This window comes from Megalobrama amblycephala, linkage group LG6, assembly GCF_018812025.1.
Source record: "Megalobrama amblycephala isolate DHTTF-2021 linkage group LG6, ASM1881202v1, whole genome shotgun sequence".
In the NCBI taxonomy this organism is placed as follows: Eukaryota; Metazoa; Chordata; class Actinopteri; order Cypriniformes; family Xenocyprididae; genus Megalobrama; species Megalobrama amblycephala.
Genome location: NC_063049.1, coordinates 15,426,082 through 15,432,081, shown reverse-complemented (window position 1 = coordinate 15,432,081; position 6,000 = coordinate 15,426,082). Strand labels below are relative to the sequence as shown.

Sequence of the window (6,000 nt, the reverse complement as noted above, 5' to 3'; positions counted from 1 at the left end):
TCTTGTTTAATTGACTTTATTAGATTACACAGGTAATTATTACTTAAATATCAAAAACATCTGAGGTAAAATTTTAAACTTTTCTGAAAAAAAATAAAAATAAAATAATAATAATAATAATAAAAAAAACATCATATTTGTCCATACACAGAGTTGAATCTCTCAAAGTACTGACTGTTTTGAGTCTGTATCCTTCCTCTGGCCGGTGCCTGTGACTAAAGTGAAATGAGAAATTAAATCATTACTAAAAGATCTACGGAAAAAAAAATTGTTTGTATGAAAGAAACCATTTACAACTTATACACTATTTATGTGATGAGGGGGAAAAAAACTCACAAGATCCTGTCCTGTTTCTCTGTGACTTGAATCCTTGCTGATTTTCCATTTCCTGTAAACATAACATAAATAACATTCTCACATTTTTTTTATCATCTCATAAATTAGCAGATATTATAAATATACAGGAATAAATATGTGAATGTGCCAGATATTTACTAATATTTATGAAAAGGCAAAATTCACTAGTCACTTCTTCATACATGAAATCTAGAATCAATAAACAATCTCATCAGTTCATCATGTATTAATGTCTCTCACCTGTGAATGCAGAAGGTGATGGTGATTATCAGAAAGACCATAATGACTCCAGAACATGAGATGACGATGATGATGTCAGAGCTGCATTTGTTTGGGTGACGCTGGTCTGTTTTCTGACAGACACAAATAGAGTCAAACACACATGATATCAGTCAACCAGCACTCTACTAGATCACTAGTTCACTAAACATACTTATCATTTCTTTTGTAATAAATGCACTTTAGTTGTTATATTAAAGAAAACAAATCCAACAAATTAAAGTAATGAAATAACCTGTTATTGTTAAATGTCCATCTTATTTGCTGCTGGATAACAGGTGTAGTTTCCTGCATCAGATGCTTGTATTTGATGTATTTTTAATTCTCTTGGAACTGCTGGTGTTGATGTGAATCCTGTTTGAGCTGAAGTTTGTTTCAGAGTTTATGTTAGTGTTCAGAGACCGTGCCTAAAAATAACAGAGTTGTTCATTTTCCATGTTAAATCGTAATCCAAATTTGGTTTTGTTGCAGTGAAGTGTAACTGTTTCCCCCACAAACACTGTTTTGTTGATGTGGCTGCCTGAATCCTTTGCCTCTTGATTGGATTTGGAATAATCTGATGAAAAGATACAGAAAATCACAATCACTACAGTTACTTTTTTTTTTTTTTTGCAGCAACTACATCAGGCAGTAAAACTTTCATTTGAATGCACACATGCAAAAGCTCATAAGACACAATCTGTTGTACTCATGTTCTTAGTAACCGCTAGCAGACATGAGGACATCACACAACACAAAACCAAACAAACTGTTACAACATACCTGCATTGGTCAGTAAACTAATGATAACACAACAAATTCAGATGCAGGAATCCTGGTTTTGAAAAACCTCCATGATCAGCAGAAGGTAGAACATGAACCTGTCACTCTCCCTTCAACATTTCAAGCACTTCTGATCAACTGAGAGAGTCTGCAGACAGGAACAAGGGGAAGTGGTTACATGAGAGTGGGACACCGCCGAGAACCGCTTAGCTCAAGAGAGCAACATGATGATCACAGTGTGAAACAGCTTAAAATAATGATTATTAATGTTGTTCTGTGACAACCTAAGGGATATCTACAACAATATTCAGAATAGTATATTCCTTACATTAATATTTGAAATGTAAGGGTAGTTGACATAAGATGCATATAGTCTTTCGTTTTTTTTTTACCAACATCAACACTTTGTTCAAATGTATTATTTTTAATGATATAAAAATAAAATATAAGTATTTAAAATTGTGTTTTAAATGCCTTTATTAGTTTATTGTAAAATGGTCCTGTAGTTTGACAAATACATTTTTACTATTACATATATTCTATGTAGATTCTGAAATATGAGATCATGAAAGCTACATGTATAACAATAAATAAAAAACAAATATCAAAATACAGTTTGAAAGGTTTTAGATGAAATTCAACATGTCACATCAGCATGCAGGTAATGTACTGTCTCAAAAACAATTATTGTTCTACTGATTTATAGTTCAGTGCTGTAAAAATTGGTTTTGTGTCTGAGGTCATGAATGAACTAAGGCAGAAAATAACATCTTAATATGATCATTCGTTTATGCTTGGCCTGTATGGTGTAAATGCACCTAAAATTCATATACACACTTAATTTGAATTAAGTAACTAATGGCAGGACTATTATTTTCTTTATATTCAGACACTAAACTCAGTAGTGTGCATTAAAACTGTCTCTTTGATGAGTTGTGAGACAAGCCTCATCATAACCCACACACTTCCTGTATTCTAGGACCCTCTGTACCATAGAAAACATTTGCGGACCAATGCTAAAACACGTGCAACTGTCTATTCTTATGCTTCTTTCACAAAAGCACTTGACTCTTCAAAATCTTTAAGCACATTTAAAGCACTTATAAGGATGACCATGTTCACAGTTTTGACTGGACTTCTTCAATGAGGGTGAAAATGAAAAAGGGATATAAGTATACAGAGGTCACCATAGTTTAAAACTAATTTTAAACAGGATATATCCAGTTCTGGATGTTGATAATCTGATGCATAACACCTCTTCGCCACATCACCGTGCAGCTCTCATATAGTTTGTTTTTTCTGCAAAGAAACATAGTATCAGGGGTTATATTGTTCAGTGGAAGAATGTCACTATATATAATGTTGAAAATGAAAAAATTAACTTGTGCTTAAAGGGATAGTTCACCCAAAAATGAAAATTCTGTCAGTAATTACTCACCCTCATGTTGATACAACCATGTAAGTCTTTCTTTCATCTTCGGATCACAAATTAATATTTTTGTGATTAAATATGAGCGGTGGAATACTCCTCCATTGGCTTTAAGGGGGCCCAAACTTGTCCGTCCAGAAAGTCAGTGAAGAAAATGTTTAAATAGTCCATGCCACTACAGTGGCTCAACCATACGTTTCTCAAGCGACGATAATACTTTTCGTGCGAAAAAAACAAACAAAAGAACGGCTTTATTCAACTATTCATTTTCTCTCTTGTAGGCCTCTGACGTTAGTTCACGAGAGCTCCATGACGCATGCGCGAGAACTAAACTGACGACGGTCTTCTTCTACTACTACTTGTTACTGGCTGCTCACTCCTTAGGAGTATTACCGCCACCTAGTGTTGAAGATGAAGTGCTGGCATAGCCGGAAGCGCTAAACTTTGTTTACAAGCAGGTGAACGCGCGCGCTGTATGTAAGCTATTGAATTCGACATTGATCGTGCTTTTGGTCTCGCTCTAAGTAATTGTTTACAATGGTTAGAAAGTGTGCATTTCCTGGATGTCCGAATCGTGAAAAACTAACGAGTAAACGTAAAGGTGCCTTAACATTGCCACAAAATGAACGGCTTACCTTTCACCATTTCCCATCAAATGATCGTGAGCGACTGAATCTATGGCTGCTGGCTGTTCAACGGGATGTTAATTTACCGATTAATTTCGTCAAGCACATGAAGTTGTGCAGTGAACATTTCTCTCCAGACGACTTCAAATCAGTTCAACAAAAAAGATTACTGAAATCAACAGCTGTGCCCAACTTGTTTATACAGACCAACAAGGTAAGTGGAAGCAATATGTGGTAATTGTTAAAGTCATGATACACTCATTTAGTTTTGTCTTTATTTGTATATGGCTATATATTAAATAAAAAAAAAACATAATACATGATACAGTGAATTATCTTTCGGAAGCTTGAGACTGTGGTTGTGTTGCAGCGGCAGCCTCTTCCATCTCTTGCATTTCAATGTCTGTGTATTCAGGTTCGAATAAGTAAGGTTGGTTAAAAAAATTCAAGTCTTCATCTACGTCAAAATCTGCCGACATATTTACAAATAATGGTTTTTACATACAGCGCGCGCGTTCACCTGCTTGTAAACAAAGTTTAGCGCTTCCGGCTATGCCAGCACTTCATCTTCAACACTAGGTGGCGGTAATACTCCTAAGGAGTGAGCCGCCAGTAACAAGTAGTAGTAGAAGAAGACCGTCGTCAGTTTAGTTCTCGCGCATGCGTCATGGAGCTCTCGTGAACTAACGTCAGAGGCCTACCAGAGAGAAAATGAATAGTTGAATAAAATCGTTCTTTTGTTTGTTTTTTTGCACGAAAAGTATTATCGTCGCTTGAGAAACGTACGGTTGAGCCACTGTAGTGGCATGGACTATTTAAACATTTTCTTCACTGACTTTCTGGACGGACAAGTTTGGGCCCCCTTAAAGCCAATGGAGGAGTATTCCACCGCTCATATTTATCACAAAAATATTAATTTGTGATCCGAAGATGAAAGAAAGACTTACATGGTTGTATCAACATGAGGGTGAGTAATTACTGACAGAATTTTCATTTTTGGGTGAACTATCCCTTAACAACAGCCATGACTGTACAATATATCATGACCTTTGATATTTTATTAAATAATCTTTTGTGTGAGAATGGAAAGATCTGTACGATCAGGTTTGTAGGTGAATGATGCATGTGGTGAATAAATTCCACTGGTCAAAGCAGTTGAAAGAAAAAAGTGCACAGACCGTTGTATCGTTTTTCCGCATTGGTTAGCAGCATCATAGAAGAAGTAGATATGAAGCAAATAGACCAAAAACCACTAGAACATTAGATGTAGATCTGGGCTTGTAACGGAAAGGTTGTTGGTTCAATTCATAAGCTACTAAAAGCAATAGTCTTGTTTATTTAGTCTCCTGTCTTTTGTTGACTGGTATTGTTTCATGCCTACTTTTAAAACAGCACAATGTGTCACCATCTTTACATCATCATTAGTGCAGTAAAAGATGATTCAATAGATCTTGAAGTAATGAATCATTTTAAATGTTCCAATGAATTTGCTGGCGTGGTCCAACAGTTTCATTTCAATTTTTAGTATTGCACATTTGTTTTATCAATTACCTGCTTAAACACTTTATGAGGGAAGATAAAGTGTAACTTTTTAAAGGTGGATTCAGTGTTGCTTGCTATTGTGATTTGACATAAGCTGCACTGAGGTCATCATTTAACACACTTCAACAAGCTAATAAAAAAGATACAACATTTGCTTTAAATAACTATGAATGCCATTTTCTGAACAGTTTTCAAGTCAGCACATGTTATGTTATGTTATGTTATGTTATGTTATGTTATGTTATGTTATGTTATGTTATGTTTTTAACTGAATTACAAACATTCATGTTGTACAATATGATATTCCATAGGTAATTAAAAGTTCTGTATAACTCTTGTATAAAGTAGCCAGATCTTTGACTAACAGCATACAGTTTTCCCCACATTGTAGCTTATTGAAGAACCACCCACTTACACAGGAAGAGTCCGTCTGACTGATATATAAAGTGACCAATCACAGTTTGGTTTGTTTTTATGTAACATTTAGGGGCAGGTTTATCATAATTAGTTAATATCACATTATTAGAATGACATGGAGCATCAAGCAGTGTTGTTTCACAAATAGTTGCACAGAAAACACCAAAGAAATTAATAGAATTTTTGTGAAAATTCTGCACCAAAAACTAAAAAATATTTAGTAAAACTAAAACTAAGCAATAGTTCACAAACAGAAAAAAGCAGAATACACAGATTGTCAATAATTAGATTAGTTGCTGAGTGCCTCTAACAAAACTCTGAATGTCTTTCAAAGATTTGTTGCCACTAAACCTGGCAAACTTCAGTAAATCCTGTGATTAGTTCTTCTTCAAAAGTGTTTATTGGAACACAACTTTGTTTCCACATGCACCCAAACTGTTACTGCATAGAAGCCAGACAAACAGACTGAAATTTGCAATTTTCAGACAGTATTTGGCATTTATGGGTCAGTCAGTGAACCGACTTGTGGGTGGTCTGTGGGCATGTCGTCTGAGACTGAAACTACACGTGAGACCTTATGTTCATGAA

General features: G+C 35.0%; 1 long non-coding RNA gene across 1 annotated transcript; it reads right to left on the bottom strand.

Moving 5' to 3' along the window:
* Window positions 1-724, bottom strand: LOC125269509. Its single transcript, XR_007185130.1, has 3 exons — window positions 598-724; window positions 337-388; window positions 1-215 (listed from the first exon to the last, which is right to left on the bottom strand). It is a non-coding gene; the product is annotated as an uncharacterized LOC125269509 (long non-coding RNA).
* Window positions 725-6,000: the final 5,276 nt, after the last annotated feature.